This window comes from Schistocerca nitens, chromosome 1, assembly GCF_023898315.1.
Source record: "Schistocerca nitens isolate TAMUIC-IGC-003100 chromosome 1, iqSchNite1.1, whole genome shotgun sequence".
Classification (NCBI taxonomy): Eukaryota; Metazoa; Arthropoda; class Insecta; order Orthoptera; family Acrididae; genus Schistocerca; species Schistocerca nitens.
In genome coordinates this window covers 685089400-685107351 of record NC_064614.1, presented here as the reverse complement: position 1 = coordinate 685107351, position 17952 = coordinate 685089400, and positions in this window count along the sequence as shown.

The following is a 17952-nucleotide window of genomic DNA, read 5'->3' as shown; positions in this document are numbered from 1 at the left end:
CAAGATGTTTCACTGCATGATAGAATGGCAATGTACTTCCAACATGATGGATGTCCGGCACATAGCTCGCGTGCGGTTGAAGCGGTATTGAATAGCATATTTCGTGACGGATGGATTGGTCACCGAAGCACCATACCATGGCCCGCACGTTCACCGGATCTGACGTCCCCGAATTTCTTTCTGTGGGGAAAGTTGAAGGATATTTGCCATCGTGATCCACCGAAAACGCCTGACAACGTGCATCAGCGCATTGTCATTGCATATGCGAACATTACGGAAGACGAAATACTCGCTGTTGAGAGGAATTTCGTTACACGTATTGCCAAATGCATTGAGGTTGACGGACATAATTTTGAGCATTTTTTGCATTAATGTTGTATTTACAGGTAATCAGGCTGTAACAGCATGCATTCTCGGAAATGATATGTTCGCAAAGGTACATGTATCACATTGGAACAACGGAAATAAAATGTCAAACGTACCTACGTTCTGTATTTTAATTTGAAAAACCTACCTGTTACCAACTGTTCGTCTAAAATTGTGAGCCATATGTTTGTGACTATTACAGCGCCATCTATCACAAAGCTAAAAAAGTGGTCCAACTAAAACTTTCATATTTCTTTACGTACTACACGAATATGTAATAAAAAATGGGGATTCCTATTTAATAAAACGCAATTGATATCCGTTTGACCTATGGCAGCGCCATCTAGCGGGCCAACGATAGCGCCATCTGGTTTCCCCCCTCAAGCGAGACAAGTTTCGTACTTTGTAGTTTTTTCGTTTGACGCTTATTTCGTAAGATATTTAGCACGGTCACTATCAATGGACCACCCTGTATAGAAATATATACTCCTGCTATGTGACCCTGTGCACAAGCCGTGGGGAGTGAACGCTCGTATTGCCTGCCTGCCGTAGCGATATTGCTTCCAAACATTGCTATGGGCCTTAACGCTGTTCTCTAAAGTTAAGTGCAATTCGGGAATAATTCTGAGTCATTATGTCCGTTTGTTAAGCGAGGCCACCTTGTTAATATTGGCGTTCCTGTAACTCATTTTATTGGTTCATTTATTACTAGCCCTTCTTATTTAACACTTATGTTAATCATTTGTGTATCTTTAATGAAGGTAATACTTCTTATTATTCCCGTGAGAATGTTTTGCGACCTTGGTTGGCCCACTTTGTATTTGTAGTATAAGCATGTTTCACTGTGGACCTTTGTGTGGACAGTTCAGTTTTATTAAGCTGTAAGATCTCTTTGTTCTTTATGAAGTTGTGGTATTATGTGGCTGTGTAACTTTAGTTGGAAGTGTATTGTGTTATTAGTGTATTGAGACATGGTTAAATAAGAACGATTGTTTGTGATTGATTATTCACCGCACCTACTATCAATGATGGTAGAGCACTTGCCAGCGAAAGGCAAAGGTCCCGAGTTCGAGTCTCGGTCGGTCACACAGTTTTAATCTGCCAGGAAGTTTCATATCAGCGCACACTCCGCTGCAGAGTGAAAATCTCATTTTCGATCAATTATGTTGCTTGCGGACGCAAAATAATGATTCTTATTTGTGTTAATGTTATTCAATCAAAGTGATGATTTGTATATTGCATCAGTAAGAGGGCATATGTCCGATTTGAAGTTTATAATAAAGTCTGTTTTGATTCAAATTAAAATTGTAAAACAATGACAAGCTTACCCATCACCAGTGATCCCGGGTTTCCTATTTCCTTTAAATAACTGTGGTCCGATTGTAATTTTGATTTTCTAAAGAATTGGGTAGTCCCATGTTCCATGCGGTCTACTGAACTTCGTCATTAAGTTTTTTTATTTTAGAAGTTTTAACACCTCTATGTTAACACCTGTGCTATACTGTACGAATGGCCAGTCAATTACGTAAAGGTGTTCATGTTTTTAACGCAATCGTTTGTTGCACAAATCGTTTGTTGCATAGTATTGAGTCTTTGCCACATAGTGGCATCGTTATTCGATTTCATATAGAGTTTTACACATTGTAAATCCATTATATGGTGGTAGCACAAAGAAAAAGTTTTAACTCTGCAGTATCATGCATGTATAATCAGTTGTACTTTCTGCAGTGAAGTGGCTGAGACAGATGACACATGGCGAAAGTTTTCTACACGTACTGTTGATGAAAGGCATGAAAATACAGTGCTTCCATAGGGTTCCAGAGGCTTTTAACTAACGGAAACTTGTACATTATCTTGTTTGTCAGAATCGAAACTAAGATCGGATGAGGCCCAACTAAACGCAGCAACCATCAACTTTCTCATTATGCGTAAACGGTTTTGTGAACAGCACACTTAGCTGGTTCACCGACGATGCTTCTAACTACACGAAAGATGCTACTTGTATGATTGTGTAGGAGCGATGTACGATTCAGATCTGCCTTGCACGAAATGGGCGATTTCCTTAACCTAAGTTCAGGATACATCACACAAACATGGGGCAAGAAAGCAATAGCGCTCTAATGGTGGTAGTAGTTGGTTAAACACACAAAGTAGTGATACGGGCCAACAGAAAAAGGAATTAACGTGCAAAATTTGTTGTGAGGCAGACAGATGGAAGATAAGACTTTTTGGAAGAATTTCAGAAACCTGGATTGCAGTTGTTAAGCAGCCAACATTCAGAACTTGTATTGAGTCGGACAAGGGGGAGGCAGGGGTGGGACCTCTATGTGGCTGAAGCCAGGGGCAATGCTAGTTAATGGGAGTCTGAAAGAGTGACCTAGAGCTTATTTGTCCACCTGTAGGGACGGAGATAGTTGCACAAAAAAGCTAGTCGAAGGGAGCTGCGAAGTGGACGGATCAGCAGAACACAGAGTTTCCAGATATTGGAGAAACTGAAAGTAACTCAAGATAATGCAAGAAAGCTTTCGTAGAGGAATTTTCTTGGTGAATTTCTATACTTTTTAGCTTGCCGGAAAAAAACGCTTTCGACACAGCAGCAAATGTCGGTACCAAAATTTTTTTTTGTGAGCCAAGGAATCTAACCAGGCAAATCAGATGTAAAGACACCTGTTGCAAATCTTTTTGACTGTTGACCGATAATTCGTTCTAATGAGGGACAATTCACTTTTAAACTTCATCACAGACTCCTTACTACTCACTGCAACGGATACTAGGAGCTCTTACTGCAAACAGTAACGTTCTGGTCTCGCCTTGGGTCACACCTGTAGACACACAACAGTCATCACGTGCTGTCTTCACTCACACTGCCCAACAATAAATAATCTCATCCCGAGCATGCAGTGTCGAGCTGCCCTCTAGAGCATGCTGTGTGCCCCGCCTGCTGACGTACACTGTGGTAACCCAGTAATAGACCTGCTTCCAATCTTCCGTTTCCCTCAGAGAATTGACTAGAATCAAAGAGGAACAAACCCGTGACTTTTTATTATTTCTGTGGACAAATTATTGTCTCATTTTAATAATAGTGATAGAAAGATACAACATGTATCAACATTAGACTTTCTTAAGAGTAGCTAAAAGCAAATAGTTGTAATCAAAAACAGCACATTTTGTTAAATTACAGTGCTTCTAATATACTCCATTTATACTTCTGCATCTAGTGCTATAACCCCCTTTTTCATTGTTAACTTAAATACTGCAGGTGCTCATATTTTATAATTAATATTAATAAATGTCATTATCGTTAGATATCTTTCGATCATGGGAGTCTAAGAAATGATTCAGTAAAAATTCTGGTGAGACATACTCTAGGGTATTGTCTCTACACTTGCACCCTCATCAAGGCTGTCTAATGGATGGAAGATGTTTATAAAACACGAAGACGTACTGTTAATGTAATATAAGTCATTTATAGCCCATATGAATGTATAACAAATGCGATTGCGTATCACACGCTAATAAAACATAAATTAAATTCTCTGGAAGAGTGGACAGAGTGATTAGGATTTTTACAGGTGCATACTAGTATCCATTTGTACTCCATTCATAAGCGAACTGCGTAAGATAGGGAGTGGCTAAGTTGGTGTGGAAGTACTTTCTGCTACGAGTTGAACAGTTCCTTGTTTAGTAGATAGGTATGTCCCTTTTCATGTGAATATTGTGACTGTAGACTTGCAGCTTGTAACGTCTCTTAGCAAAAGACATATTATGTGATAAAGAGAAAACATTGTGTATCATATTTTGTTATTGTATGGAATTATGTACTTTTTTTTATTATTTATTTTAGATAATATCTGTGTCGGCGAGTACTGAAACCGCCACAGACGATAAATATCAAACAAAGATGAGAATATGCAACTAGTATAAATAATACAGAACGAACATTAATTTCTCTGTCTTCTTCTTGGAGTTACGTGAGTAGGATAGCCTGTGACGTTGTATTGTATGCTAACGTCGCATTCTTTTGTCGAGACTGAGAGATGTACGCCATTACGTACTCATTTTAAAGGTGTGTAATAATTAACATATTTAAATGTTTTGAATAGAGTTATTTAATGAAACCTTGCATTATTATTTGTAGTAGCTTGCTTGGCATATTATCCCATCCCTTTAAGATATTTTCAGTTATTTAAATATTATCCGTGGTGCAGAGTTGCGCTACGAACGAACGAGCCGCTGCCGCGGCGTATTCAAACTGCATTAAATGAAATCTATCATACCGCAAAGAAGCGGGAAGGTAATAGTGAAATAAAATTATTTCTTTCAGCTTCCGGACTTGCAGAGCAGAGCAGCAGATTTTATGATGTGTTTTGCAGGTTGACGCGGGCTGCTGATAATATATTACTAACAGTACAAAAAAGATAATTTACCTTCATTATATAATAGGAATCTTGCTGTGCTTAGTTCTGGTCTGGCTAAACTTGTAGTAACAAACGTATTTTTCTCCGATAATAGTCTCATGTTCTTGTGCTAGTCGTGGTACTTATTGGTGTTTTACTGATAACAAAAATCCACTGCAAAATTTTGTTGTTGAACAATCATTACGAACTGTAACATCAGTATTGATAACAAAGTAATTTTCATTAACATTTTCAATAACTATAAAGTAGGGAAGAGATGTTGAGTTTTATAGTGAGTTACAGTAATAAAAAATGTTCCTTTAATAGAAAGCCAGATACAGAACAATAAGAATACCATATATTCTGTTTTGTTGAGAATTAATGATTATACAGAACTTCATGGCACAGCATTACTAAAAGGTATTTCGCGGCTCTTTTCGTATATGCGTTGTTACGCAAATAATAATAATAATAATAATAATAATAAAACAAAATAAACAGAAAAGAGCTTACGAAGCGAAAAGCTTTAGTTCAGAAGTCAAATTTATTTTATTAGACACTATTAAAATGAAGAGTTTTAAACCACTGTTATCTTCCTCAAACCACATTGTAAATAACGAAGTCATAATTATAATCGACCCTTTCCTTGACAGTCATGTAATACGACTTGTAACTAGCCATTTTATAAAACTATGAAGTAATGGTGACCTTAATTGCATTTACTAGAGGCTGAAACTAGAGTTTCGCAAGCAGTGGTATCGAAACGCCGAGTGGTTTGGAGTCGGTTTCGGGGGTGAAACGGTAACCTTTAGCCACGTGGACTCGCAGGTAGCAGACGAGAGCGCGATCTGCTCTGCAGCAGCTACCTCTCAATAGTCAGAGACAATTATAGCTCTGCGGGATTACGAGAATATTGAACAATTTCCGCTTTGAGCGTTAGCGACCGGAAACAGACACCTGATTGGAGCAAGGGGGACAAAGGCGGAGCTGAGAGATTTCCCACAATACTAAATTGATTGTGAAACGTGGAGCAAACTATTTTGCGTTATTGCTTAACGCTCCCTTGCACACGTACTATTTATGTGCTCTAGATCTCCGTAGAGGATGCATTCCGTTAGATACCCACAGCTGCTGAAGGACCAGTCACAATGTGATGTTCTCAGGTGGGTTATTTGCAGGTGAAACATTCAACAGATCAAAATAAAATATTCGCCCTTCTTTGAGGGCAGAAAATTTGTTTTGTCCAGTGACGTGTTTGTAATTATTATGTCTCTTCCAACTACAGGAAAATCACATCATAGTGTGTTTTTAGACTGAAATCTTTTTAACTGCTTACTTCTTCCCATACAAATATTTTTTCTTGTTGTTGTTGTGGTCTTCAGTCCTGAGACTGGTTTGATGCAACACTCCATGCTACTCTATCCTGTGCAAGCTTCTTCATCTCCCAGTACCTACTGCAACCTACATCCTTCTGAATCTGCTTAGTGTATTCAACTCTTGGTCTCCCTCTACGATTTTCACCCTCCACGCTACCCTGCAATACTAAATTGGTGATACCTTGATGCCTCAGAACATGTCCTACGCCGGCCGAAGTGGCCGTGCGGTTAAAGGCGCTGCAGTCTGGAGCCGCGAGACTGCTACGGTCGCAGGTTCGAATCCTGCCTCGGGCATGGATGTTTGTGATGTCCTTAGGTTAGTTAGGTTTAAGTAGTTCTAAGTTCTAGGGGACGAATGACCTCAGCAGTTGAGTCCCATAGTGCTCAGAGCCATTTGAACCATTTGAACATGTCCTACCAACCGATCCCTTCTTCTAGTAAAGTTGTGCCACAAACTCCTCTTCTCCCCAATTTTATTCAATACCTCATCATTAGTTATGTGCTCTACCCATCTAATCTTCAGCATTCTTCTGTAGCATCACACTTCGAAAGCTTCTATTCTCTTCTTGTCTAAACTATTTATCGTCCACGTTTCACTTCCATACATGGCTACATACAAATACTTATAGAATAGAAATCTACATTGCGTTGCTCTACCACTGACGAGACATACATATTGCCTTCTGCGATTTCTGGCAGTGATTAACCCTGCCACGTAAAGAGGAAAATTACTAACCATAACTACTAAATCTTGACTCTGGTGTTTGATTACTACCTATGAAGCATTGTGGTTCAGAGCAGTGTCCGTACAGTCCCGTAAAAAAAAAGCCAGAGGCATCCTGTTGCAAGCATTATTGTGAACTGGGCACTTAATATATTACACTTTAACTAAAATTATATTGACACAAGAACTTTCTAGGATACATGAATACTATGTCAGCCAATGTCTTTGCTTCTGAAAAGCTAGTCTCCCAATTAAATTTGTGCAGGTTAACTGCAACAGGTAAACAACCACAAATGTTTGCTTTGGGTTTGACGTGTTGCTGTACAACAGTCTTCTTCTATAACATTTTACTATATGTTTTCTTAAGTTACTCCAGCTTATCATCTTCCTTCATGCCTTGTTCAAACAAAATTCTCATCAGTTTCCTCTCCAGAGACAATACTTTGCTTTGGGATGAAATGCTACTACGTGATAAGCTTTTCATTGGATTTCTTCCAACAAAGGATTTAAAAATTTTCTCATTTTTTCAGTCATTGACATTCATCAAAATAAAGTTTTATGATCAGTCACTTCATTCTAGACACCAGGTACGTGAGAACAGTGGAACAGGCATATCTATGATGACAACATACAACTACATTGACAAGAAGCTCCGGATTTCCCATGAAGCTTTGTTTGTGCAACACTTCTCTCGCGCATAACAAAAGGATGAACGGCATGTCAATGTTGAGTGGACTTCCAAACAATTAATAACTGTAAGTCATATCATTAACATTTTGTTTATGGTCATCATTATTTTCGCTGCTGTGAAAGCCTTAATCCATCTTCTCTTACCTCTGATTTCACCTCGGCAACTACTGCACTCTGTCCTCTATGACCTATTCTTTTGATTTATTTTTCCTCTTTTCCACATTACTTTAACCTCTAACAAAAAGATCAGTATTCATGGATTCTGCAGTACATTAATCAATAACCTACCCGACACTTGCGGCGCACAGTGTATCTGTCAGGTAAATATCAAACGAAATTTGTTTTCCAACATGTCCTATTCCTGGGCGTTTTCTTATGCTCTTTATAATACATTATTCCTAAAATTAGAGTGACAGGTTTGTTGCCATCAGAACTGATAACAAACGAATGCCATACACAATAGGTACAGCTATACATGTCGAAATCAGAAGATAAGAGTATAGTAAAAGTGTATGACAATACACAATGGGTAATTAAATACGTAAAAGGAGATGATAATCTTATAAATATAGGGGTTTGAAACATGGTGATAGGGGGACGAATAGAAAATAAAGTTATGGGAGAATACAAGCCTGCTAGCAGAAATGTGAGAGGAAAAATACTAATTGAGTTCTGCAGTACATTTCGGTTAGTAACAGCAGATACAGTGTTCAAAAGATCACAAGACGGAATGGTATACGTAGAAAACGTCCAGACACGAGAAAACCTGTTGAGACAGAGATTTCGAAATTAGACATTGGACTTTAAGGCGTACCAAGGAGCAACTTCAGATTCGGATCAAAATTTGGCAATAATAAAGAGTAGATTGAAGTTTACGAGTATTGTGCGGACGAATAAATGTGGAAAGAAATGTGATCCTGAGGTCATGAGGAATTATGAGATGCGTTCGAAGTTCCCTATGGCTGTAGGTACTGAGGTATTCATTACCATAGTTCTGTGGAAGAGGAACGGATATACCTAAGAAGGGCAATCACAGAAGTTGAATGGATAAATGTAGGTACATGGAGGCTTACAGCGGGAAAACACTGAATAAGAGAAGAAATACTTCAATTGTTCGAAGAGATACTTAAGTACAATAATGTTTAAGGAAAGATAGGATATTCCAATAAACGCCACTTGGAAGTTAAACACAAAGCGAAAGGGCTGCAGGCAAATTGTGAAGATATCTAAAACGAAAAAGTCATCGGAAGGACCGAACAGGTGTCGATGAAATAAAGAGCAAGGGCATCAATATTTAGAGTACGATGGAATTTACATTATCAAAGGCGTAGGAGAGCACGGATAGGTGGAATAAATAAACTGAAGATTTCTGCGAAGGGGACGACTTATCACACGACGTGATGGAAGAAGAAACTGGAGTTGATATGGAAGAGATAGAGAGGCCAGTATTAAGGTTTGAAAGAGCTGCTTCTGTAGTTGATGTGTAGACCCTACTAACTGAAAACATTTAATCACACTTTCGGAAAAATACTTCCACACAATCGCGAAGATAGCTATGGTAGGTAACCAGTCCATACAGCCAAGTAGCGGAGAAGAAGAACAAATGGAAGAGTGGAAAACTGAAGATAGAATGGATGGGTATCAAGCTGTTTTCGAAAAGGTAAAGGCACCAGAGAGACAGTAATAATCTTGTGATTGATAACGCAAGCAATATTATGAGAAATCAAGAAACTTTTGTAAAATTTTTCGGCTTATGAGAAGCGTACGACAGTGTAAAATAATATACGATGTTCGATATTCTGAGAAAGATAACAGTAAACTAAACAGAAAACCTGGTAACGTACAATATGTATAGGAACCGATAGGGAATGATAAAAACGGAGCCAACCGCCGTGTCCGTGCGGTTCTAGGCGCTACAGTCCGGAACTGTGGGACTGCTACGGTCGCAGGTTCGAATCCTGCTTCGGGCAATGATGTGTGTGTTGTCCTTAGGTTAGTTAGGTTTAAGTAGTTTTAAGTTCTAGGGGACCGATGACCTAAGGTGTTAAGTCCCATAGTGCTCAGAGCCATTTGAACTATCTGATAAAAACGGAAGACCAAGAACGAAGTGTCGTTATGGAAATGGATGAAGCACGGAGGATATAAAAAGCGCACTAGCATGGGCAAAGAGGGCATTTCCTCCCAACAGATGTGTACTAGTATCAAGTCTTAATTTGAGGAAAAAGGGGGACTGATAATCTCAGATGTTGAGTCCCATAGTGCTCAGAGCCATTTTTTGAGGAAAAAAACTATGATCAGGTACATCCGGAGCGCAGCTTGTAACACCATACCTCTAATGCTCTAATGATTTATTTTGTCTTTTTGTTTTATTTAATGTTACATCGTTGAGCATCTGTAAATGTGTTTGATTGAATAGATAGCACAAAATTGTATAATCCTTTCTTTGTAAAAACTTTGATGTCATGATTTGATTCTATGCAATATAGTGTATCTGTCATTTAATTTCTTTGTCCCATTTGGAGGGGGACAAAACTTACTGTATATAATTGTAATTTTGTTTAAATAATTTTTTATAGAAATGTCAATATGTGCAAAGGTTCTGTTTTATTTAAAATGAATGTTTGCTGTTATGTAAACTGCTGACCTTCACTTAGGATTCTTAATTATGTCATATGTAAAAGATGTTGTCGTTCCCCTCGGGAACGGAACTGTGTAGCGCGCGAAAATTATGGTTGGCATAGGCAGAAAAGGTGGAACAAAGAGTCAGTTGGGGACGAGCTACCAAACTGTGCACTGCCCATGTAAAAGTTGAATATAGTGCTGGTTCCGAGAGAGGCTTTTCCTGCCGCTTTCCAATGCCTCGGATGGATGGATAAATAGCTGAAACTATTCTGGATTTGGTATGTATCATCGCCACCAAGAAATGACGGAGTCCAGCAATTCTACCTGCAATTCCACCTACCAACATGCAATCGCCACCACATTGCGCAATCACTATAATGGAGCACTACAGTAATGTATAGTGAAGGATCAGCTCATTGGATGTTTTAGTGTACACAAATATAAGGTAACTTATAACTGAATTCATGTACGTACCTTGATTTTTTCCGTATCACAACACCTCTCAGGTTCCTCGCCATTTGAACTATTATTACCGAGTGTCCTAATTTGTGGAAAAAATGAAAGCCTCAAAGCCAAATAGTTACTTGAATAATATTGTTTGATCTTTGGTAAGAAGGGAGTATTCAGATTTACTGTGGATTTAGTGAAATTGTGGGAGGTAGTAAATGTAGTTATGTGAAAGCCTCATGTGATGGAAACAGTCTAATTTAAAGTTTTGTGGAGTTTCAAAGTCACCTATTTAATCATGTGCTTGAAAGTAGAAGACTGTGATAATAAAGACAATTTGCTGTTTCTTTCAAAGATTAAAAGTTCTTAGAACTGAGGCTTATAAAGTTTTGATTAGTTAATTATCATAGTGCTGCCTGTAGTAAATTTTAAAAGGTGAGTCAGTTTCTTGCAAATTTGTCAACATTGTGTCTCTCTGTAGTAAAAGTGGAAAACTGCAATTGTGGAAAGCTGTATACTCATGCTTGCTAAGTACTTGTTTCTTTTGTGTAATAAAAGTGCATATTAATGTTGTAACAGGATTCACAGTTTGCCTGTTGTGCTCATACTGCATAACGATTAATACAAAGACAACTATCTATGAAAACAGTACTTCTTTATTAAAAAAATGAAAAGTAATCTGTTAGTGGATTCCATTTAACTTTCTCTCTAAATGGAAAAGTATTTATCTAAGACAGACTTAACCTGTGACCAGTTCATAATTTTGCAGTGAACTACATTTATAAATTTATGTCAACTAGGAAAGTGTTTGAAAAATAACACTTAACCTATGTCCTATTTATGATTCTGCAGTGAATATTAATAGTAATGTTATAAAGACCATTCAGTTTGAATAAGGCCTGAAAGTAATAGTGTGTATTGTTATCTGTTACATTTATGCAAATAATTTGTTCTACTTTGTCAACTCCAACTTTAACGTAAACATACTGTGTTCAGGTGCCAGAGTTCATCGCACTCGCGTGCGCCAAAGTATACGTTGTGTTTGTCCGTTTAAAGTTACTCATACTTACATTCTTGTACAAGAATGTCAATCACTCTCTTGCCTAATTAGGCTGGCGCCCGTTTTCTTTATTCTTTAAATGGTGTAGTTAGGTAAAATACTATTTGTTACTGTTCGAATATTTACGTAATTCTGACTTTCACTTCCGATAAGCCACCTCCGTTAGGTACAACACGGCCAACATAACAAAATTCCTCTCAGAGGTTAACACTGCTCTGTTGCGATATACCATAATTGCTTTAATAAGGTAGTTTTACTTCACGACCTGCCTCCAACTTTAAGGTTATGGTACAGCAGTAGCGGACAGTAGTGTTATAAGCTTTGTATGCTGATGAAAAATGGATTGTGAGAAAACTGTAGAAGAAGTTAACTGAAGCGCCTGGGATGTAATGCTATAGAAGTGTGCTGAAAATTTGCTTGGATGGATAAGAATGAGTTGGTTCTCTGCAGAATCGTACAGAAGGGAACACATGGGAAACATTGACTAAAACAAGGACTGGGATGATGGGATATGTATTAAGACAAAATGTGATAAATTTCACGGTTATAGAGGGAATTGTAGAGGATAAATTCCATAGGGCAGACAGATGATGGAATACATCAAACAAAAAAATGTATGACGCTGGATATAAGTGGAATTTTGCCCAACAATCACTTCAGTGATTGCTGTCTCAAAAATCTACTGATACAAGGCATTGAAGGCTGCCTCCAATTTTGACTGCTATGTGGGAATCCTCCTACACACCAGTGAGGGAGCCTGAAGATGGCGTAAAAAATTGCCAAAAGAGGTGGTTGAATAAAATAACAATTTCGACGGCTGAAAGGTGTTTGATTTGACATTCTGTACTGAACATTCGTGGCCCCGCAACCGTGTGTGAAAAGAGGGACGTACAGAGTTTACAGATAGATGTTGTCACAGGAGAGGAATTCATCGGTAGGGGGCAGGGGGGTTGTGAGGAATGGGGCGGGTTTACATCAAACCAGTAAGAAGACTAATGATTCAAAAGGAGGCTATTACGTCCTTCAAACATACTAAGCTCTTATCTCTCTCCCTTCTTTTTTCCTTTTCACTTTCCCTGTAATGATAACTTTGCAGAGTCTTAAAATAGAATGTGTATTGTGTTGTTCAGTTTTGTATGTTTGATATTGTGTGCTCTATTCATTCGAACACTGCAACGTACCGTACTCTGTCCGACTGTTTCTTTTCTTTTTTTTTTTCATTCTTGTCCGAAGCACAATTTCTTTATTCCTTAATATCAAAGTTCCTGAACCGTATGTAACTGTACCTCAAATTAAGCATTATGGAAATATCTACGTTAGTTAAATGTCTGAACCAGTTATTGGCAATAACCCTTTTTTTGATAATGTAGCCTATTCATATCATATACTTTTTCATATGTCATCGATGCAGCTTTCATCTGTAGCAAACATGCTTCCGTGAAGGAGTTTACTTGTTCATGTCTCTCTCCTAGTAGACTGTTTTTGATATTTTCATTACTTTTGTTAATAAGCCTTCCACATAATTTTCATGTATTACTTATTGGCATCATCATTTCATATTGGGACTGCCTGATCATCTGCATATTTAATAATTTTCACGCTCTCTCCTCCTGCTGTTATTCCACATATATTATTTAACGTTACTGAATGTATTTAAAATTAAAACGTGGAACTGTGTGTATTTCTCATATTTTATTCAAGGTTATTGAATGTATTTTGTATCCACCTGGGCAACTACAGGGAAGTGCGTATTTTTGTCAGCAAACACGTTTCATTATATTCATATAAAACAGCATCAGTGGTCTGTAACTAAAAATATATGCATTGTAGCTTATGTTCTACATCTAAAATCAGTTCGTAAAAACAATGTTGATTTTACTTTCTGTTCTTTATGTCTGATTTTCATTCAAATCAAAAAGTCTCGTCTGTTTGCATACTTTTGAGATATTCCCTCGCCTGGGATTGCTGTTTTTTTTTATCTAATCACACATTGCTTTACAGCGCTCCAATTTTTTAAAATGAAAAACACTACTGTTTCTTAGCATACTTCTGGTTAGACGTTTATCTGTTTGTTTCTGTGTAAAGAAGAATTTTCATTTTGTGTTACGCATCTACAATCCTTAAGTAGTGATATTTACACAACTAAGTAGGGATTTGTTACGGTGACTGTTCACACTGTAAACTGATGATGACATAATAAATACTTGTCAATATTGCTGTGGTGGTTTTTTATTAATATTAATTCAGACATGTTCGAAATGAATTGCAGAATTTGATCGTCCTTTTGAATGGGCACCTGACTACAGACTTTATACGAAAGTTTGTATTATAAATGTACATATTTGGTTTTTTGAAAAAAATGTTTTCCGTTGCATTCGGTATCTACAAGCTACTGAACAATATTAATTCTCTTGCTTTCGTAGTCTATTCTTCAGCGTTAGTAAAAGCCTGTTTCACATCTCCTCAGTCATGTCTTCAGTACAGTTGGATGCTAGAGGAATGTTTCCCTTATACTTGATATTTAATTGAAACATTCCATATAATTAGAAATCTTCATTGCAGGCAGAGTTGTGCACTGTGACCTGAATTGGGCAGCGAAGACAGTTTTCATTTCCACAAATTTTCCAAGTATTCTACATACAATCGTACTGAGAAAATGTGCTACAGGTTCTCCAACCTAGTACTGTTTTGGACATGTAATTTTCCTAAGTGTTGATGGTTTCAAGAACGTTTTGTCACTACTTTCATATTAGAACAACAAACAAAGACACCAGTAAGCCCTATTTTTCGTAATTACTCGGAAGACTTCTTCGCCACTATGTGGGCACATTCTAAAACTGTTGCGAAGCTCCCCGTCATAGTTGATTTAAATGCATAATTTACGGTAATCAGTAGCATTTCGATTGGTCTTATGTCACATAAGTGATGCTGATCTATACAAGATATTATTACAATTAACTATTCCGGTGTTATACGTGTTGTCATTTAACGTCATACACGTATTATGTGACAAACGTTATTATCATTGCACCATCTATCTTTTATAGATTAGGTTTCATGTTAGCGACTACTGAGGAGGCAGGCTTAACTTCTTCCAGGCAGACTACCCTGCGTAATTAATTAAATGCAAAACATACCTTCCTCAAATGAAACTCAAGAAATAAAAAGACCGTCGACAAGGCCCAATGATACTACGGCGTGTGGTGTAACTACCTTCAACAAAGCGGAGAAAATTGTGTCTTTTTAATAAGGTACAATTTTGTCTTATAGCATTACTACGGACTTGCAGTTACAATCTGTAAATTAGACTTAAATCAAACACACTTTAACTTTATTAAAGACGTAGTGTTTCAGTGTTTTAATTATACTTTCGTCATTATTGCGAAATTTTTGGCAACAATTGTTAAAATGTCTTTGGATGAAATGTAAAACTGGACCTAATCATCGACATTTAACAAAATATTATCAGATCTATATCTTGTTCATGTATAGGTTTGTTGACAACAGCTTCCATGGTTTTTTAATGATTTCAGTTTCCATAAAGACTAATCCTTGCGATTATTCTGAATATACTGAATCTCTCTGAGAAGATTTTGCTGGTAGAGTGCTGTTAAGTTTTTAGTTTGCAGACCGATTGGGTAGCTAATGCAAAATTTCAGGGTCGAAATGAGAAGAAGAAACTCTGCGCCATAACTAGACAAAAAGGAGAGATAGGTCGATAGGACACCTACCGAGACAGGAATAGTTAATTTGGTAAAGATGTGACGTGGGGTGGGAAGGTATTTTTAGAGAGAGTACAAGCTGGAATATAGGAAGCAGGTTCAATATCAATAGCGTATAGGTGGTAGCAGGTATTTAAAGATGCACAGGATGAACTATCTTGGAGAGATACGCCAGAACAACAACTTTCAGTCTATATTTTAAATGGTATCGCTATAAAGGTAAACAGGTGATGGTACTTGTTAATTACGCTTGATAGCTACGAGGTTTGGAACTTTTAATGCAGGCAGCTATTTATTTACGTATCTATTTTGTTACGTATCTATTTTGCACGAACTGTAAATAAACAGTGCCACTATTAAAGGTCCAGCCCTCGTATTAGTGTTGACAGAGTATTCACTGATATGGGCCTTCGACGTAAGTAAGGCCAAGCCTTGCTCTATCATGGCCAACACCCGTGTACTGTTTACGGTTTGTATATCATGTGACCCCAAATACATAAGAAAGCATTTTTCCTATCGGTGATTACAACTGTGCTAAATAGGTCAATAGGCCAAGATGTAATTGATAAGGAATTAATATTAGCGGAAGGCATCATTGTTAGTGGCTCTTATGAGTCTAATATGGTTGGTCAACCGTGCATTGCTGTATGTATGCAGAGACATCTGGGCCCAGATGAGATCGCACTTGAGAAAGAAGAGGGCAACGTGGTACCAGCGAATCCTGTGTTCCTATAAAGTGGTAGGGTGATAATTTCGAAATACATATGCGCAGATTGACTTCCTGAGAGACAACTTAAGCTGAAGAACTCAGACCCCTTAGTAAAATTTTATATAGTACTGGCTCATACGTACTTCGGCACGAAATTCAATACGGAACCATATGAATCTAACACTTCGACCTTTGCCGCACTCCTTCAGATTAATAAGCATTTAGTGATCGACACTGAAAAATTTCTAAGCATCTTACATAGTATCAATAAGTGCAGAGTACTGAATTATGTAGAGTAAATAATAGAGAAATATAAGCATTTCAGTTGATCTCTTAAACGAGCGAACCGACCTAAAAGTAATACCATACTCGAAGATTCTGATTACACACTTTAGACTTCATAGTATTTTGGAAGAGCTCAAAATGCTGCGATCGAGAAAAGTTGCATTTATACCGCGCCCATGCGGTGGAAGCCACCTCGGCCGGCGTGATAGTCAGGCAAGACACTGGACGCCATTGCCTACATTAATACCAAATACTCTGGGCGGACGGGGATTTGCCAAATTGGTCAGTTGTCGAGCGCTTGGAACAGCTAACACAGCGTGAGCAAGAATCCAAGAGTGAAGTAATATTATGTAACTTGGGCACCGGCAAGCTACAGAGAAACTCCCACGCTACAAATTTAACCGGGCCCAACAACCTGTGCTTGGGGCTGAACGAGCTAGGAAAAACAGACTCGAAAATTAATAGGAAAAACATACCCTCCCCTCTACTAGACTACGTCAAAAGTGTAGATGTAAGGTGATAAATATTAGAGCTTATGGTCTGAAAGAATTCAGTCTGCGTCTTGATCTGAAGAGAATTTCAGAGAAACCATAACCCACACTATCTGATGAAAATCGGCTGACTACCTGACGCTGATTGAGTCAACGAGTTCCGTGGAGTCACGTACGCCTATCCGTGGCGTAATACCCGCGAACTGGGAAACTTCGCCAACGCATGGAGACGGTTTGCGGCCAGCATTCATTCTCTGAGAGACTTCAACCGACGGACTGCAAGCTGTCTACGATTCGGCTTCGGAGGTGTGCCCTCGCGGCCTCCTAGCCACCTAAACGCCATCTACATCTACATACATACTCCGCCATCCACTATACGGTGCGTGGCGGAAGGTACCACGTACCACAACTAGCATCTTCTCTCCCTGTTTCACTCCCAAACAGAACGAGGGAAAAATGACTGCCTATATCCCTCTGTACGAGCCCTAATCTCTCTTATCTTATCTTTGGGGTCTTTCCGCGAAATATAAGTTGGCGGCAGTAAAACTGTACTGCAGTCAGCCTCAAATGCTGGTTCTCTAAAGTTCCTCAGTAGCGATTCACGAAAAGAACGCTCCTTTCCTCTAGAGACTCCCACCCGAGTTCCTGAAGCATTTCCGTAACACTCGCGTGATGATCAAACCCACCAGTAACAAATCTAGCAGCCCGCCTCTGAATTGCTTCTATGTCCTCCCTCAATCCGACCTGATAGGGATCCCAAACGCTCGAGCAGTACTCAAGAATAGGTCGTATTAGTGTTTTATAAGCGGTTTCCTTTACAGATGAACCACATCTTCCCAGAATTCTACTAATGAACCGAAGACGTTTATCCGCCTTCCCCACAACTGTCATTACATGCTTGTCCCACATCATATCGCTCTGCAATGTTACACCTAAATATTTAATCGACATGAATGTGTCAAGCGCTACACTACTAATGAAGTATTAAAAAATTGCGGGATTCTTTTTCCTATTCATCTGCATTAATTTACATTTATCTATATTTAGATTTAGCTGCCATTCT